Source organism: Pseudorasbora parva, chromosome 25, assembly GCF_024679245.1.
Source record: "Pseudorasbora parva isolate DD20220531a chromosome 25, ASM2467924v1, whole genome shotgun sequence".
Lineage (NCBI taxonomy): Eukaryota > Metazoa > Chordata > Actinopteri > Cypriniformes > Gobionidae > Pseudorasbora > Pseudorasbora parva.
The window spans coordinates 36670169-36691251 of record NC_090196.1 but is presented as its reverse complement, the minus strand read 5'-3'; positions in this window follow the sequence as shown (position 1 = coordinate 36691251).

Here is a 21083-nt window from a genome sequence, read left to right as displayed (position 1 = left end):
GCACTGATCAGGACAGAAGTCAATGGGCTGAGTATCTGATCAGTGCCCTGACTAGTGGACTAGTGAGCTGATTGAGACGCACAGTCAAATGTGCTATTGAGTAACATACTAGAAACATGCCAAAGCATGCTATTATCATCATGAAACAGGAAGTGTTTGTAACTCAAGTATACTTCACATGTTTGATAAGAGTCCTGACCTGAACCCAAATATATAGTCATAGCGCCACTGTTACGGCCAGCTCGTTTCGACCGTACATACAAGTACACCAAAATAATGACCTGCAAGATTTTATTATAGTCTTCAAAAATCCAAATCACTTAATATAACGAAGTCTAGTGTTCAAAATCAAAGGGCAGAAATCAAAATCCAGTTGGGGAGCAGAAAGGGTTGGCATGGGCTGTAGACAAATAAAGGTTCGCAAAACGAGTGACTTCCCCAGAGGCTGTCGATCCCCTGGATGAAGGGAAGAGGAGTGCTTGAATCCAGTGTTTTATCCTCTCTATAATTAAGTGATGAACAGGTAACAGGGGTGTGCGATCTTCCACACTCTCCTGGAAGAACTACGCCACCAGCAGGCGAGCGAGTAGAGCGCAGGGTCGTAACAGCCCCCATCTGGAAGCAGGACGTGTGGTGAATACAAATGAGGGCCGTGGTTTTATTTTATTTTGTTTTATTCTATAAACTACTGACAACATTTTTCCAAATTTCAAATGCAAATATTGTAATTTAGAGCATTTATAATTTATAATCTATTTACACTAGAATTGTGTAAAGTTATCACGGGCTGTGGGCGTCCGGCCGCTGGTATATGTTTAAACACTGACGGAGATGGGGCCTGCTGGATTTACAACCGGAGATCATCCACTTCTCCTGAACAGTGAGTGACATTTTTTCTGATTGTGTAATGTAATTTTAAGCGTATGAAACCTAAAACAAACATTAAAAGACACTGAGCTCAAGTCAGTCTCTCAATCAATGAAACAAAATGGTTTGCAGAGCCGACAGTGTCGTCATATGTTCAATTCCTTGCTACAACGTATAATTTACAATACAAACTATTACAGGAAAACAGACGAAAAATAAATCATACTTACAGGATATGGCCCGGTAAACATCATCTGTTTTTAAAGCTGGAACTGCTTCATCTTTCAGGACAAGCCGTTGTGCGAATCCTGCATTGAACTTGCGACGATTGTGGGATCTCCTGGTCATGCCAGTTACGTTGGAAGCCATCAGGACCATCCAGGTAAAAAAAATTCTCAGAGAATAAAACTTTCTTCCACTTTTCAATATCCCATGTTTGGTGCTCCCTTGCTAATTCTAAACGGGCAGGTTTGTGTCATGGGAGGAGGCGTGGCCTTTGAAGACGTTTTGTGTTCTTGAAGCCCTTCTCTAGCAGATGACGTCTTATGGTTATTGGGTTGCAGTCAGCATCAGTAAGGGCCTTCATTTGGGTTGAGGACCGACCTGTGTCTTCACGGACAACCCGTCGGATCCTGCGGTTCAGTGCAGGTGAAATCTTTTCTGGTCTACCACTGGACTTTGTTGTCCCATAACTCTCAGGATTTTTTAAGAAATGTAAAATGACTGTCTTACTGCGTCCATTCTCAGCAGCAATGGCGCGTTTCGAAAGGCCTTGCTTGTGCAGCTCAACAATCCTGCCACGTTCAAAGAGAGAAAGCCTTTATGCCTTTGCAAGGCATAAAGAACTGATCGACACACTAATCGATGGCACAAACAGGGGGCAAGACCCAAACGCACTCGAGACATCAGATTGTCACGAGCTTTATATATTGCTGCCGTTGCATGCTCTACCCCAGACACAAGGATTGCAAACACTAGTTTCCGACCACCATCGATACATCTCGAAAACAGATTTGAAGTATTAATGAATGTGGGTGAGGAATCCCCAAACGTGATGAATATGATCGAACACAGATTGCATCAGCCCGCAGCTAACACTAATGCTAACAGGCACTCAAGGTCGAGCAGACAGCGGCCCTCAGCTCAGAGCACAGCCGAGCCAAGGACTCTGATAGTGGGTGACTCTACAGTCAGAAACATTCGCAGCAGAGATACAACTACATGCTGCCTTCCACAAGCAACCATTTCTGATGTAAACAGGGAAATTGAGAACATTCTGATGAAACATAAGACTGCAAATCAGTCAAGACTCTCCAGCATCCCCGCATCTGGGCTTCTCAGAGAAAATGGAGGAACTGATTTTTGTTGGAACTAGACTATCACACTCAATTGCTGCGAGCCCCCAGATATCAACCAAAAAGCGTCGAGCCCCACAACCACCAAAGCCTGTGGGCCCAGCTCCCCCTCCTCCTGTGAGATTTCTTCGGTCACAACGCCAGGGCCCACACCCTCCTCCATCTGTTGTAGGTGAACCAAAAACAACTGATTCCAGCTCTCAGTGATGTGTTTTGGGTCCCCGCTATGATAACAGTAACTTTATCAAATGTTTACAAAACAAGTGGGAACCCAGTGTGCCTGTCTCTTTCTCTATCTCTGTTCTGTTACGTGAAAGAAAGTCTAAGGCCTTGTCAGGCCGTTTAACAAACCAATATAATCTGCTGCCTGTCACTTGTCAAACTGAGACTAATGTGGGTGAAAAAATTAATACTGTTAAGTTAGCGCTTTTAAACATCTGTTCACTTAAGAACAAATCATTCCTAGTCAGCGACTTAATAACCACAAACAACCTTGATTTTTTGCTTCTAAATGAAACGTGGTTAGAAGAAAACTGTAGTGCAACAGTCCTCAATGAAGCAGCCCCTCCTAACTTTACTTTTATGAGTGTCTGCAGAGCAGTTAGGAGAGGTGGGGGTGTTGCTGCTCTTTTTAAAGATTTCTATCAATGTAAGCAAGTATCATTTGGTGATTATTTGTCTCTAGAATATCTGGGTATTGTGTTAAAAGGTTCTCCACGCATCCTGCTTATCATTGTTTACAGGCCTCCAAAGTACTCTCCAGCCTTTATTGAGGAATTTACAGAACTGTTATCAATAATTTCCTCAGAGTTTGACTGTTTTGCTATTGCTGGGGATTTTAACATTCACATAGATAATATTGAATCCAGTACAACAAAAGAGCTCATGACTGTTCTTAACACTTTTGAGTTGACACAGCATGTAAATGGACCCACACACAATCGTGGACACACTCTAGATTTACTTATCAGTAAGGGTCTAAACATTTCATCGATTGTTATTAAGGATGTGGCACTGTCTGATCATTTCTGTATTTTCTTTGACATATCAATCTCTCCTGCCATTGAAGCTAGCTCTGTCTCTGTCAAAAAGAGATGCTTAAATGAGAACACTAATGTGCTGTTTATGAAGGCTTTATCTCTAAAACCAAGCATATCTGCAGACTCTGTTCATTTTCTCCTTGACTCCTTTAACTCAAAAGTTAAGAGTGTAATGGATGATATTGCTCCTCTGAAAGTCAGGAAAAAGAGTACCAAACAAAAGGCACCATGGAGAAACTCAACAGCAGTTCAAATAATGAAAAGACAATGCAGAAAATCTGAACGCATGTGGCGGAAGACAAAACTTGTAGTCCATTATAACATCTATAAAGACAGCCTTCATGCTTTCAATGTTGAACTAGGCAAAGCTAGACAGACCTTCTTCTCAAATATTATAAACAAACACATAAACAACACGCGCACTCTTTTTGCTACTGTAGACAGACTAACAAACTCCCCGAGTCACATTCCCAGAGAAATGCTCTCAGACAGCAAATGCAGTGAGTTTGCTTCCTTCTTCTCAGAGAAAATCAAAAATATCAGAAAGGCGATCAGCACATCCTCTAGTTGCTCTGGGGTCAGTCAGATCAGACCAAACCCTCGGAAAATTACTATGTCTGATTTCGAAACAATTGACGGTAAAATTTTAGAAGACACAGTACAGCATCTTAAAACATCAACCTGCGCCCTTGACGCACTCCCCACTTATTTTTTCAAAAGTGTGTTTAACTGTTTAGAAGCAGATCTCCTAGAAGTGGTGAACTCCTCACTTCTCTACGGGACTTTTCCAACCGCCCTTAAAACTGCAATAGTTAAGCCTCTTCTGAAAAAGAGACATCTAGATAACTCCATACTGAGCAACTACAGACCAATCTCAAATCTCCCCTTCATAGGCAAAATCATCGAAAAAGTTGTTTTCAATCAACTAAACAAATTCTTAAACTCAAACGGATTCTTAGACAATTTTCAATCTGGTTTCCGACCGCATCACAGCACAGAGACAGCGCTCATAAAGATTATAAATGATATTCGCTTAAACACTGATACAGGCAAAACATCAATTCTGGTTCTACTCGATCTCAGTGCTACATTCGACACTGTTGACCACACCATACTTCTAGACAGGCTGGAAAACTGGGTCGGGCTTTCTGGGATGGTCCTCAGATGGTTCAGATCATACTTAGAAGGGAGAGGTTATTATGTGAGTATAGGAGACCATAAGTCTGAGTGGACGTCCATGACATGCGGAGTCCCACAAGGGTCAATTCTAGCACCTCTCCTGTTTAACCTGTATATGCTGCCACTGAGCCAAATAATGAAAAAGAACAATATTGCTTACCACAGCTATGCTGACGACACCCAGCTCTACTTAGTACTATCACCTAATGACTACAGCCCCATTGACTCGCTGTGCAAATGCATTGATGAAGTTAACAACTGGATGTGCCAAAACTATCTTCAGTTAAACAAAGACAAAACTGAAATCATTACATTTCGAAACAAAGATGAAATTCTCAAGGTGAACGCATATCTTGAGGCTAAAGGTCTGATAACAAAAAATCAAGTCAGGAATCTTGGAGTGATTTTGGAGTCAGACCTGAGTTTCAGTAGTCATGTCAAAGCAATAACTAAATCAGCATACTATCATCTGAAAAATATTGCAAGGGTTAGATGTTTTGTCTCCAGGCAAGACTTAGAGAAACTGGTTCATGCTTTCATCACCAGTAGGGTGGACTATTGTAATGGACTTCTCACTGGCCTTCCCAAAAAGACCATTAGACAGCTGCAGCTCATACAGAACGCTGCTGCCAGGATTCTGAGCAGAACCAGAAAATATGACCATATCACACCAGTCCTCAGGTCTTTACACTGGCTTCCAGTTACATCTAGGATCGATTTTAAAGTACTATTACTTGTTTATAAATCACTCAATGACCTAGGACCTCAATACATCGCAGATTTGCTGATTAAATACAAACCCAACAGATCACTCAGATCAGCAGGATCAAGTCAGTTAGAAATACCAAGAGTTCACTCAAAGCAAGGAGAGTCTGCCTTTAGCTATTATGCCAGCCGTAGTTGGAACCAGCTTCCTGAACAGATCAGATGTGCTCCAACAGTAGCCACATTCAAATCCAGACTCAAAACACATCTGTTTAGCTGAGCATTTACTGAATGAGCACTGTGCCACTGTACGTCCGACTGATTATACCTTATCTATGCATCATTTTTTAAATAATTTTTTATAACTGTTTTAGTTTACCTGTTCTTTTCTTTGGTTATCATCATTTTATTACTTTTAATTCTCTTTACATTGTATTCTTTTTCTTATGCATTTTTTATCCCTATTTTAATTCCTTTCTATGTAAAGCACTTTGAATTGCCATTGTGTATGAAATGTGCTATATAAATAAACTTGCCTTGCCTTGCCTTGCCTTTGCCATCAGGAGATCTTGACAGTATGACTGCTTGAAGGACAATGACATGAAAGCCTTATTTTTGTGCAGATTTGACCTTTTTATGGCTATGGTCTTAAACTTTTGATCAGCTGATGAATGTTTCAGTTTAATGCAGTTTTCAATAAATTGCCTACTCTCTATTTTTTGTCTCTTGCTCCTGTTTCTTCTTTTGGCGTTTTGAAGCAGCACTTACAACCCGGTTATGATCCACAAGTGCGAAATGTATAAAACTTGCAATGAATCCCCTGGTCTTAAGATTTTGTTCAGGAGTGTATATATATATATATATATATATATGAGAGAGAGAGAGAGAGAGAGAGAGAGAGAGAGAGAGAGAGAGAGAGAGAGAGAGAGAGAGAGAGAGAGAGAGAGAGAGAGATACATTACTACTGAATGCGTTCTAATAAAGCGAACCGTCTTTCTCAGCAACTCATCAAAAATACACATCTTTGAGGAACAGTGTTTAACATCATCCTCGACCAGTTTGACATTGTTTTTGCTCACCTGTAGAATAATAAGAGAAACGCTGTGAGACCGTAGTACTGGCTGCAAGCTCCGGCAAAGTTTAATTAAGTCTAAAGCACCTGCTGCAATACCTTTATTCAAACGCACTCACTGAAAAAAAGGTGTTGGATTTACATGATTTAATCATGTACATCGGTTCCACATGATTCAATTAAGTTAAACAAGCATAATTTGTTCACATAACTTCAACATCATGGAATGAAGTCATTTTTAAGTAACCCAATTGAGTAGTCTCAAAATGATTTTAAAATGGCTTCCTAACAGCATGATGAGCACAGGGGGGCTTGAGACCCGGACTCTTTAATCAAATCACATGCTTCTTTTGTTTTTAGTATATTTTAGTGGTCACTTGACTGATTTATAAGACTGCACAAGTTAACTTTCATTCTGTTAGCCAGCAATAGCACATCATGAACATGTCAAGAGCTATGTATGACATTCTCTTTAATGACATGAGCTGTCTCAGTCCACAGTATAAGCAATCGCTCCGCTCTTCTCCACTATAGTAACCCAGTATAATCTGAATGATTATAATTATTCCAACATAATTAAACGTTAAACACTATTAGACAATATAAAGTCTCCCCCTTATCTAATTTTGCCCCCAAAACACATAAAATAACATCTAAGAATAAACATTTTTATTCTTTTCGTCAAGTCCCACGCAAAGCATGCTGGGAAATACTGTTTCAGCAAAAATCATGTTTGAGTACTTGATTGGTTCACATTAACCCCAAATGTAATCTAGTAGATTGCACATTTAAGAAAATTACGTTAATTGAAAGCAAAGAAATCACGTTTAGAAGAGAAACACAATTTTGTTGCGTAGATTGCAAATAATAAGATTACGTAATTGGACTGTGTTTTCCTTTTTTCAGGTCTCTCTACAGGAGACAATAATAACAGCAACATTTTCTTTACCCATAACAACGAATGTTCTCTCTCTTTTATTTTAACATACATGCAGATATTTCCCAACCTACTACACTATTCTAATGCGATCTTAGGCTGGGCTGTGTCGCTGTAACCGCCTCTCAGATCTGCTCTCGGTTTGCACTTTGAGTACTGAGAGAGTACTTTGATTATGATTGCAGTTATTATTTGCAATTAAGACGAAGAAAAAAACATTTGTAATTTATGCTGTTTGCATTTGTGAGTTGAATTAGGAGGTCACACACAGCCTCAATCTGAAGGTCTGGAAGCTCATGGTTCATGTACAGTACGGTCTGAAGAGAGTCAGGAGAGAAGCCAGTCAGTAAAGGTCTCGTCACACCCCTGACCCGTGTGGACTTCTGTAGGAGCCGCTTCAGCCCCGTTTAATACAGAACTAGAGTCAGATGTTCACTTACCACAAGCTTTAGTTCCCATCTGCTTCATAGTGTGTCACATGATCTGACCGAGAGTTTCTCTCTGTCCTAGAGACCAATCAGAGGACAGGCAGGGCTGCAGGCTCCGCCCCTCTATGGCCTGCAGATATTGGTGCTCGTGGGGAGGAGCTCCCATTGGAGGAGAAATTACCCATCACAATGCATTATTTTACAGAACATGAGTGCAACAAGCTTACTCACTAGCTTAGGACTTTAAAGTTCTTTTGTACTCAAGACAAAATGTCAGTGAATAAAAGTTTTTAATCCAAAGTTCTTCGTTTGACTGTTTAATTATGAATCGCAAAACATAAAAAATAAAAACTTAGGATATACTTTTCTTATAAATTAACTGTGCCGTTCCGTGTAGGTCAAAAGACGGTGTTGTCCCGCGGCTTCTGACTGTCTCGCGGGGTTCGATTTCTTTCATGCTAAATCTAACAGCCAATCAAATTACATTATACTAGCTCCCTGGTTAACTGTTTACATTACAATTTATTTGCAACACAGGCTTGCTCAGGTTTTACTATATTTACTTAAGATTAAGAGAGAACACACCATATCCATAATAAACCCGTCTCTTGCGTGATACCCAGAACTCTTGAATATTCTGCTCTAATATGATTTCTGAGCTGTGCGGTGTCCAGAATAATAATCCTCCGCTGTGTGTTAATAGGCCAGAGGAGAACTGAGTCTGGTTTCTCTAAGGTTTATTTTTCTCCATCATGCCCTGATGGAGTTTCGGTTCCTTTGGTCGCCTTTGGCTTGGCTTGCTCAGTTGGGGACACTAACATTATGATCAGAGTTATTCAACTAAATATACAAATAAAATGAATGAATTAGGTCTTATTTAATTCTATAAACTATAATACTGATCTGCCAACATTGTCTCTCTCTGATAAATTAAAATAAGCTGATGACATCACTGTTTACTCCAGAACGACTGTACAGCCCAATCTAATTCTGCTGCAGTATTGTCCTGTTTAACACTGAAGCTGCTCTGACACAATCGCCGCTGGAGAAGAGCGATAGAAATAAAGATGACTAATTGGTTGATTGATTGATATCCATTTCTTTTCTTTTTGTTTGAGTCTGAGGCCCATCTTTTCTTCATGTAGATTGTTAGCTGGACTAAAACTCATGAGCAAATGGGTAAGAGACTCAAAATGGTTTAGTCAAAGGTTTCCCCCATAAGGAGCCCAACATAGAGACCCAAACTGATCAAAACCCAACACAACAGACAGCCCAGAAGAGACTGGAGCTGAAAGGAGGAAACATTATATCACCATACCGCAGGGAGGAAAAGGAGAGAGATCTGAGCGAGTGTCAGACAGACACTGAGTCTCCACAAGAGCTTTTCAAAGCTTCTGTACTCCAGTGCAGCTGTGATCAATGAGTCTTCAGGCCTTCTGATTGGAGGAGGAGGACGAGTGGGAGGAGCCAATAGTAATCAGGCCTAATCAGCTCGTTAACCCCGGCCAGAGCAGCCTCTCCTCGGCCGGTCCGTCTGGCGTTTGCCGCCGGCTCGGATGTCTCTGTAGAGGTTAACATGACATATGCTTCGTCTTGTGTACATCTAATGGGCGATCTTTGGTCCAATTAATCTGTTGTTGCCTACTAAATCATTTTGACTGAGGGCAAAGAGAAGTTTCGTAACTTTATATTTTATTTAAATGTACATGCAGTGAAGATAATCCCGGTAGTGTGTTGGCTGAACCACATTTGTGGCTGTTAATGCTTAATATATAAGCGCCTGGAGCGTCTTTTTCGCTTAAAATGTTCGATTTCTACGCGCGTCCCATTTGCTGCGGACGCATGAATGTATTCAAAATGTTCACGTGTCAAACTAGATGCGGTAGGCGTGATTTTGAGGCTCAATCCACGTTTGGTGTGAACGTAGCGTCAGGGCCGGGACAGCTGGGTGTAGACCGGATACTGATCTGATCCCAGTGCTGCGGCTCGGATGGGGGATGGGGGAGTACATGGGCCTCCCAACTTTACTCTTCTCTTTCTCCCAGATGTTATATTTTTAATATTTTATAAGACATGCATCAAGTGTATGCCAACTAAACTAATCTTGATGTTTTGTTTGACTGAAACATACTTTCAAAGTATGGATATGAGTGCACACACTGTGCCTAAGAACCGTTTTCTTCCATGTTGCTATGAACTGATCAAAAAAAATAAAATAAAAAATAAGATACAAATAAAAGTAATGAATTCGGTCTTATTTAATTCTATAAACTATAATACTGATCTGCCAGCATTGTCTCTCTCATGATAAATTAAAATAAGCTGATAACATCACTGTTTCCTCCAGTACGGCTGTACAGCCAAATCTAATTCTGCTGCAGTATTGTCCTGTTTAACACTGAAGCTGCTCTGACACAATCGCCGCTGGAGAAGAGCGATAGAAATAAAGATGACTGATTGGTTGATCAGTGTTAAAAAAAAGGGAAAACGTGTATGACCCTACAAGAGTGATTCCTGAAAGGCTTTCTGCAAAAACCCAAACACCTTTTAAAGAAGAAAAAAATCATCACTGACTTTCAAAGCTGCGACAGAAACGACTTTCCACTTCGAGGACCTTGATAGAAATGTAGTGGAGTAAAGAGGACGATATTTGTCTTTCAGATGGAGTGAAGTTAAAGTCAGAAGATTACAGAAAAAATAATACTCCAGTAAAGTACAGATACTCAAACAGTGAACTTCAGTACAGGACTCGAGGAAATGAGCTGAGTATTTTCTGCATTCTGCCTTATTGACACTGTTCAAGAGTTAATTCTCATGATAAACATGGAGAAAGTTTAAAACACGAGTTGGACATGTGACTGACAGAGTATTTCTGTGCCAAATACACTCCTTCAGGATTCAGACAAGATCAGAACGTTTTTCTCCCGGCTAAGCCCTGTATGATGTCAAAAAGGGTGGAACTCCTTATATGGGCATTTCTCCCGGATGAAAACACACACACACACACTCACACACACACACACACACACACACACACACACACACACACACACACACACACACACACACACACACACACACACACACACACACACACACACACACTCACACGGATCCATCTGCGGCGCTGGCGTTGTGTTTTTAGTCACTAAAGAAGTGTGTTTCTGCTTTGAGGGAAAGATCAGCTTCATTCAGCTTCCCAAATAACCCAGTGTTAAGGGAACAGGGGAAGCAGTTTGTGTTTCTGGAGTTCTGCAAGTGTGTGTGTGTGTGTGTGTGTGTGTGTGTGTGTGTGTGTGTGTGTGTGTGTGTGTGTGTGTGTGTGTGTGTGTGTGTGTGTGTGTGTGTGTGTGTGTGTGTTCCTGGTCATGAGTGGAAAACGCAGGTGGTGAGTGAAACTCCATCAGATGTGTGTGTTTAGCTGTCAATCGACGCGTGACGCGTAAGTGTATATAATGTGACCCACACCAACGTATAGTGTGTGTGTGTGTCTGTGTGTCTGTGTTTAGATAATTGTTAAAGAAAAAATATAGTTAGTTGTTAATAATTTTTTTGTTCTTTTTAAAGGTTATTATAATTAAAACAGTGTTTTGATTTATTTTTTGTATTTTATTTTGTAATTATTATTTGTTCTCTTGAACCATAAAAACAATAAACACCGAGTTGCTCACTGTAATATTACGTCTCTTTTCTTATCGGAAAACAGAAACTGTTAGAATAGGGAACATAATCTGAAGTAATATTGCATTTATTAGTGATAAATGTGCGTGTTACAATATTAGTAAAGGGAATATTTCAGTAATAAATCATTTGTTATAGAACAACTGCTGGAAACACAGTGTTTCTCAGCAGATTTACACGTCTGCCCGTTCTATATTTATTTCATAATTATAAGCACATATTCACTCAGTGGAACTTATAAAGTGTGTAATTGGCACAATACAAGCTATTAGTGTGTTTTATTTGTAGCTAATTCGTACATTATTGTTAGGACAGAAACAAGTATATGGGGCTATAAGACAAAAATAAGACAACAGCTAATAAAGGCCTTATAAATAGCTTTTTAATGGCATTCAAGTACATAATGCAGTTATTAGTCTTTAATAGTGTCTAATTCCTGATCCTTAAAATAAAGTGTTACTGGACTTTCAAACATTTACAGATGATTAAATTCCTCTTCTTTGTGTTGATTATACACACATACCCTTTTCTGTTTTTTCCCCCATCGATTTTAATATTATGAATATTTGTCTTAAATATCGTTGATATGAATGTGATCGTATTGATACCATACAATATTCTGATACTTAAAGTGTTATTAATGTTTTATGATGCTATAAATTCTTTAGAGCATTATATGTGAAACATTTGTACCTTCTGAAATGTTACATGTATATTTAAAATAAATAAATAAATAAATAAATAAATAAATAAATAAATAAATAAATAAATAAATAAATAAATAAATAAATAAATAAATAAATAAATAAATACTGCTCTCGTCACAGTGACGTCAGACAAAAGTTCTCACCGACATTTTTCACACAATTGTAAAAATTTATTTCACAGTCACATAGCCGTTTCCTCCAGTGAAGTCCAGAACGGTTGGACATTACTGCTGTTATTAACTAACAACACCAAGCTCAATAAACACATGGGCGTATAATGATCAGATTTCTGTGTTCCTCCCTCGTGTCTCTTCCGGGTTCTGTTCAGTTAAACACGCCTCTTAAACTCAGGTAATCAAAGGTGAAAGTGAAACTGTACAATCGCTTTATAGATTTAACTTACAGTGATCAAACGATTCCTGTTTCTTCTCTGTTCGTGGTCATTCTCTGCTAAAACACATCCAAAATGGTGTTTCAGGTCCTTGTCAACTTTATTGACAAGAAGAAAAAACCATTAGACGTGGCGGATTCAGAAGAAGAGTTTAATGAAACCACCATCCTACAGCTGAAGAAGATATTCAAAGAGAAGTTTCCTGGAGCTCCTGGTAGGTGAAATATTACTTTACTCCATAACAGAGATAACACAGAGCAGTTACAGTCCTTTTTTATTTCAACATTAAAACAAACTCAATAACTGCATCAGATAATCATCGGTTCATAAACATGTTTGTTGTTTCTGGAGTCTTTCTAAATGTACAAATTATTTGGATAACCATGTGTCAAAGTCATTTGGTGTTCATCATAATTTAATAATTTTTTCTTTTCTTTTTTTGTCAGACTTAAATGACATACGGGTGATTTTTGGTACAGAGCCTCTGGAAGATGAGAAAACACTTGAGTCTTATAGAATCAAACATTTATCTCTTCTTCTCTTTGTGTTGAAAATGCCCGGTGGAGGAGGACCAGGTATGATTTATGCTTTCACATGCTGATGCTTCATCGAGATATTAAATCATTGCTTATTGCTTTAAAAATAGGTTTGATGTTAATTTGATCAAATGCTAAATATTAAGAATCACAGATAGCATAATTTATATCCTGTGGAGGTCAAATAAATGATTTATTTATTATTCACACTGACACAAATCCATGTGTACGAGGAATAAGGACATTTATTTATCAACGTTCATGACTTGTTTTTGAGTTTTAATTATTTTAAACTTTTTTTATGAATTGCCTCTTATATAGACCCACCTGATGAAGGATTTCCCAGGTCCGAATCCATGGAAAACTAGATTACAGAACAATGAACCAGCCGAATCCTTAATCTGTGTGGTAAAATCGAGAATCTGTGGTTTGTTAGTCCTCTTGATCCTTTATCTAACTGCCGCTGAACTGAAACTATTCTCCTCTAGAGCTTCTGCACAGCGAAACTATCTTTACTGCATTATTTTCCTGTTATCACTGTAAAGCTGCTTTGAAACATCTCCGCTGTAAAACGTTCTGACTAAATAAATGTGAGTTGAAAGGACTCAGTGTCTGCAAGAAAAGATGTGTCATGGCTCATTATACCGTACTTCATGAGAGAATTGTCAAACAATTCAAAAATATAATTTCTTAGTTGTGGGATCAAGTCTCAATACTGACAGGAAATGACTGAAGGACAGTATGTGTGTGTGTGTGTGTGTGTGCGTGTGTGTGTGTGTGTGTGTGTGTGTGTGTGTGTGTGTGTGTGTGTGTGTGTGAGAGTGTGTGTTCACTTCTGTCTTCTCCTAATGTGTGTGTGGACTAATCTAGAGTATGGATTACTACACAAGTTAGGACAGATGTTTGGCTTCATCTAGTGTCTCAGACAGTAAAACTCTTCTGATAGACTGATGGACTCTCTTTAATGAAACAAAAACATCAGGAAAGAAGGAGGCATTCGCTTCACTTGACGTCTGTTGTCAGCTGATGTTGAGCAGAGAGTTTCCAGCTTTCTCTTCATCAATAAATGGATAACCACAAATATATTAGTCACGTATTGCTTTTATCCCTCTCACCAACTATTTTTCTATCTTATTTTTCTATTTTTTCTATCTTCATCTCGAGTTTAACATTAACACATTTCCCCCTTGTTTTTTGTTGTTTATTAGGACAATTCTGGTGACAACAATGATATATACAGTGGGGAGAACAAGTTTTTGATACACTGCCAATTTTGCAGGTTTTCCTACTTAAAAAGCATGTAGAAGTCTGTAATTTTTATCATAAATACTCGTCAACTGTGAGAGACGGAATCTAAAATCCAGAACATCACATTGTATGATTTTTAAGTATTTATTTATTGGTGACATGAGTATTTGATGCATCAGAAAAGCAGAATTGAATATTTGGTACATGTGGTCAGTTCTAACTGTGTTGAGATCCAGGCTTTTTTACTCAGTTAACATCACTCTCTCTTTCCTTTATAAAGCTGTTGATCATTCCCACAAAACCAGGCCAGGTTCACTGTCATGACAGACTCATAAATGACCAGTGGATGAAGACATCGCTCCACAAAACACAATCATTCATACATTCATAAGAAAACATATAGAGTCTATATTATAGACTGATCTATAATTCAAACACCAAAATTGGCAGTGTATCAAAAACTTGTAACTACTGTTAGCTAGGACTCGGTCAGTGCTTTAAGTGGGCCGGTACGTGCCGGTACTCAGTACCGCCATTTTCAAATATAGTTCTTGAGCGTACCGCCACCTCTATGTGTGCCCAGGACGTTACTTTAGCGTACCAATATGCTCATTTGCACATTTTGGTGACTTCTGTCGCGCCGCGCTCCACTTTATTCCTATGGGTGATGTCAAACGTTTTTAACGTGGCCGTAGAGCATTCTGGGAAGGCAGCGCTGCATTTGAACCGATTTGAACGCAGAAATGACGGGAAGCTTCACAACATCGCTTCAGTCGCGTCTCAAAGTGGATCTCCACGGTCACTGCTGTCAGGACTTCACCAAATCATACCAAAGAAGTGTGTTTCTGACGGAGCGGTCCCAGCGATAAAGGTTCGGTCCTGCTTTGGAAGCAGCCGGTGAGTTAAACTGCTTCAGATGTCTGTGCTGTCGGCTATCGTCGCGTGAGTAAACATCAGTAAACGACACGATCGCGTATAACGTTAGTCAATTAATCAATGGAGCATGCGATCTATGGTGTGTGTTTAAATACATTTGTTCAGCTGACCACTATAGGTGTCAGTTTGATTATTGTTAAACCACCCAAACATAAACCTAGCGTTCTCACGATCGCGTGCTTCGTCAGTCAAATGCGCTAACGGATTCCATTGCTGTTCTCTGTATAACGTTACACTAGTCTGACGTGCTAAACCGTTCTGCTACTGCTAAGGTTTAGTCGCATACAATAGTCCATAAACCGAATCATCCCTTACGAAAGGAAAATATATTTACCAATATATTTTCTTGAAATATATTTTAATATATGGAATAATACATTGATTATAAAATATATTATATATTCATGCAATATATTGCAAAATATACAAATGATTGCCGCTTTCAATATATTGGAAAATATAAATATTAAATCCCATATATGTAAATATATTGCATGATATTTTCAAATATATTGCAATATATTTTTGTTTCGTAAGGGATGTCCTCATAAACTGCGAGTAAACACACACAAATGTTGACAGGCCACTAAATACAGTCCATACCACAGAGACGGACGTCCTGCTGCTGCTGTTTCTCCTGTTCAGTTTATTTCAGCCTCCGGATCTGATTCTGGATCATTATCTGGATTAGCTGAGATAGCCATGAGTTTCTCCACGCTTGAGGACGTCACCGCTTTGCGCTCGTCATTCTTTAGCTCCGCCCACTCAATAGGCCTCCAGGCGCTCTGTTTTTCCCGGAAAGACTCGGTACAGCCCATATTTCTTTTATAAATATAATAAAACTAAAGACTTTTCGGAGATATGAAGGATGCAATACTACTCTATAGGTACTCAAGATTGACATGAGATTGACTGAAACTGAGTGTTTCACCCCCCCTTTAAGTGATCGCCTTTAGATGTTCGGCAAATCAGTTTGGGCGATGCAAACAACGTGATTATTGTTCGTGAGTCCAACATTCAGCCATGCAAAAAAAGCATGCACTTTCCGTGATGGAAGACGTGATCAAAAAAGATCAAAAAACGTCTTTTACTATAATTGTAAGTTATTGCAGTATTTTAAATATTTAACATTTAAGTAACTTGTCGTATTCATAAACTCATTAGGCTATTCAAACACAAAATAACTAATAAAGTCTCAAGCAGCAAAAGCAATCCTCTAAGTTCTCTTTAATACAAAAATATGCATTTTCATTCATTCATTTATGATTGCATAACAACATTTAGTTCAATATTTTAAGTGCCATTGTTTTATTAAATGTCCTTTACCCTTAAACTGACCCACTCCACCACACCTGACCCTAACTCTACCCTTAAACTGACCCACACCACCACACCTGTCCCTAACTCTACCCTTAAACTGACCCACACCACCACACCTGTCCCTAACTCTACCCTTAAACTGACCCACACCACCACACCTGACCCTAACTCTACCCTTAAACTGACCCACACCACCACACCTGACCCTAACTCTACCCTTAAACTGACCCACACCACCACACCTGACCCTAACTCTACCCTTAAACTGACCCACACCACCACACCTGACCCTAACTCTACCCTTAAACTGACACACACCACCACACCCGTCCCTAACTCTACCCTTAAACTGACCCACACCACCACACCTGACCCTAACTCTACCCTTAAACTGACCCACACCACCACACCTGTCCCTAACTCTACCCTTAAACTGACCCACACCACCACACCTGTCCCTAACTCTACCCTTAAACTGACCCACACCACCACACCTGTCCTTAACTCTACCCTTAAACTGACCCACACCACCACACCTGTCCCTAACTCTACCCTTAAACTGACCCACACCACCACACCTGACCCTAACTCTACCCTTAAACTGACCCACTCCACCACACCTGACCCTAACTCTACCCTTAAACTGACCCACACCACCACACCTGTCCCTAACTCTACCCTTAAACTGACCCACACCACCACACCTGACCCTAACTCTACCCTTAAACTGACCCACACCACCACACCTGTCCCTAACTCTACCCTTAAACTGACCCACACCACCACACCTGTCCCTAACTCTACCCTTAAACTGACCCACACCACCACACCTGTCCCTAACTCTACCCTTAAACTGACCCACACCACCACACCTGACCCTAACTCTACCCTTAAACTGACCCACACCACCACACCTGACCCTAACTCTACCCTTAAACTCACACATACCACCACACCTGTCCCTAACTTTACCCTTAAACTGACCCACACCACCACACCTGACCCTAACTCTACCCTTAAACTCACACACACCACCACACCTGTCCCTAACTCTACCCTTAAACTGACCCACACCACCACACCTGTCCCTAACTCTACCCTTAAACTGACCCACACCACCACACCTGTCCCTAACTCTACCCTTAAACTGACCCACACCACCACACCTGACCCTAACTCTACCCTTAAACTGACCCATACCACCACACCTGTCCCTAACTCTACCCTTAAACTCACACACACCACCACACCTGTCCCTAACTCTACACTTAAACTGACCCACACCACACCTGACCCTAACTCTACCCTTAAACTGACCCATACCACCACACCTGTCCCTAACTCTACCCTTAAACTGACCCACACCACCACACCTGACCCTAACTCTACCCTTAAACTGACCCACACCACCAAACCTGTCCCTAACTCTACCCTTAAACTGACCCACACCACCACACCTGACCCTAACTCTACCCTTAAACTGACCCACACCACCACACCTGACCCTAACTCTACCCTTAAACTGACCCACACCACCAAACCTGTCCCTAACTCTACCCTTAAACTGACCCACACCACCACACCTGACCCCAACTCTACCCTTAAACTGACCCACACCACCACACCTGACCCTAACTCTACCCTTAAACTGACCCACACCACCACACCTGACCCTAACTCTACCCTTAAACTGACCCACACCACCACACCTGTCCCTAACTCTACCCTTAAACTGACCCACACCACCACACCTGTCCCTAACTCTACCCTTAAACTCGCACACACCACCACACCTGACCCTAACTCTACCCTTAAACTCACACACACCACCACACCTGTCCCTAACTCTACCCTTAAACTCACACACACCACCACACCTGACCCTAACTCTACCCTTTAGCTCACACACACCACCACACCTGTCCCTAACTCTACCCTTAAACTGACCCACACCACCACACCTGTGCCTAACTCTACCCTTAAACTTACCCACACCACCACACCTGACACTAACTCTACCCTTAAACTGACCCACACCACCACACCTGTCCCTAACTCTACCCTTAAACTGACCCACACCACCACACCTGTCCCTAACTCTACCGTTAAACTGACCCACACCACCACACCTGACCCTAACTCTACCCTTAAACTGACCCACACCACCACACCTGTCCCTAACTCTACCCTTAAACTGACCTACACCACCACACCTGACCCTACCTCTACCCTTAAACTGACCCACACCACCACACCTGACCCTAACTCTACCCTTAAACTGACCCACACCACCACACCTGACCCTACCTCTACCCTTAAACTGACCCACCCCACCACACCTGACCCTACCTCTACCCTTAAACTGACCCACCCCACCACACCTGACCCTACCTCTACCCTTAAACTGACCCACACCACCACACCTGTCCCTAACTCTACCCTTAAACTGACCCACACCACCACACCTGTCCCTAACTCTACCCTTAAACTGACCTACACCACCACACCTGACCCTACCTCTACCCTTAAACTGACCCACACCACCACACCTGACCCTAACTCTACCCTTAAACTGACCCACACCACCACACCTGACCCTACCTCTACCCTTAAACTGACCCATACCACCACACCTGACCCTAACTCTACCCTTAAACTGTCCCACACCACCACACCTGACCCTAACTCTACCCTTAAACAGACCCACACAACCACACCTGTCCCTAACCCTACCCTTAAACTGACCCACACCACCACACCTGGCCCTAACTCTACCCTTAAACTGACCCACACCACCACACCTGACCCTAACTCTACCCTTAAACTGACCCACACCACCACACCTGTCCCTAACTCTACCCTTAAACTGACCCACACCACCACACCTGTCCCTAACTCTACCCTTAAACTGACCCACACCACACCTGACCCTAACTCTACCCTTAAACTGACCCACACCACCACACCTGTCCCTAACTCTACCCTTAAACTGACCCACACCACCACACCTGTCCCTAACTCTACCCTTAAACTGACCCACACCACCACACCTGTCCCTAACTCTACCCTTAAACTGACCCACACCACCACACCTGTCCCTAACTCTACCCTTAAACTGACCCACACCACACCTGACCCTAACTCTACCCTTAAACTGACCCACCCCACCACACCTGACCCTAACTCTACCCTTATACTGACCCACACCACCACACCTGTCCCTAACTCTACCATTAAACTGACCTACACCACCACACCTGACCCTACCTCTACCCTTAAACTGACCCACACCACCACACCTGTCCCTAACTCTACCCTTAAACTGACCGACACCACCACACCTGTCCCTAACTCTACCATTAAACTGACCTACACCACCACACCTGACCCTACCTCTACCCTTAAACTGACCCACACCACCACACCTGTCCCTAACTCTACCCTTAAACTGACCCACACCACCACACCTGTCCCTAACTCTACCCTTCAACTGACCCACACCACCACACCTGTCCCTAACTCTACCCTTAAACTGACCCACACCACCACACCTGTCTCTAACTCTACCCTTAAACTCACACACACCACCACACCTGACCCTAACTCTACCCTTAAACTCACACACACCACCACACCTGAACCTACCTCTACCCTTAAACTGACCCACACCACCACACCTGTCCCTAACTCTACCCTTAAACTCACACACACCACCACACCTGAACCTACCTCTACCCTTAAACTGACCCACACCACCACACCTGTCCCTAACTCTACCCTTAAACTGAACCACACCACCACACCTGGCCCTAACTCTACCCTTAAACTGACCCACACCACCACACCTGGCCCTAACTCTAACCTTAAACTGACCCACACCACCACACCTGACCCTAACTCTACCCTTAAACTGACCCACACCACCACACCTGTCCCTAACTCTACCCTTAAACTCACACACACCACCACACCTGACCCTAACTCTACCCTTAAACTGACCCACACCACCAGACCTGTCCCTAACTCTACCCTTAAACTGACCCACACCACCACACCTGTCCCTAACTCTACCCTTAAACTGACCCACACCACCACACCTGACCCTAACTCTACCCTTAAACTGACCCACACCACCACACCTGTCCCTAACTCTACCCTTAAACTGACCCACACCACCACACCTGTCCCTAACTCTACCCTTAAACTGACCCACACCACCACACCTGACCCTAACTCTACCCTTAAACTGACCCACACCACCACACCTGTCCCTAACTCTACCCTTAAACTGACCCACACCACCACACCTGTCCCTAACTCTACCGTTAAACTGATCCACACCACCAGACCTGTCCCTAACTCTACCCTTAAACTGACCCACACCACCACACCTGTCCCTAACTCTACCCTTAAACTGACCCACACCACCACACCTGTCCCTAACTCTACCCTTAAACTGACCCACACCACCACACCTGTCTCTAACTCTACCCTTAAACTCACACACACCACCACACCTGACCCTAACTCTACCCTTAAACTGACCCTCACCACCACACCTGTCCCTAACTCTACACTTAAACTGACCCACACCACCACACCTGTCCCTAACTCTACCCTTAAACTCACACACACCACCACACCTGAACCTACCTCTACCCTTAAACTGACCCACACCACC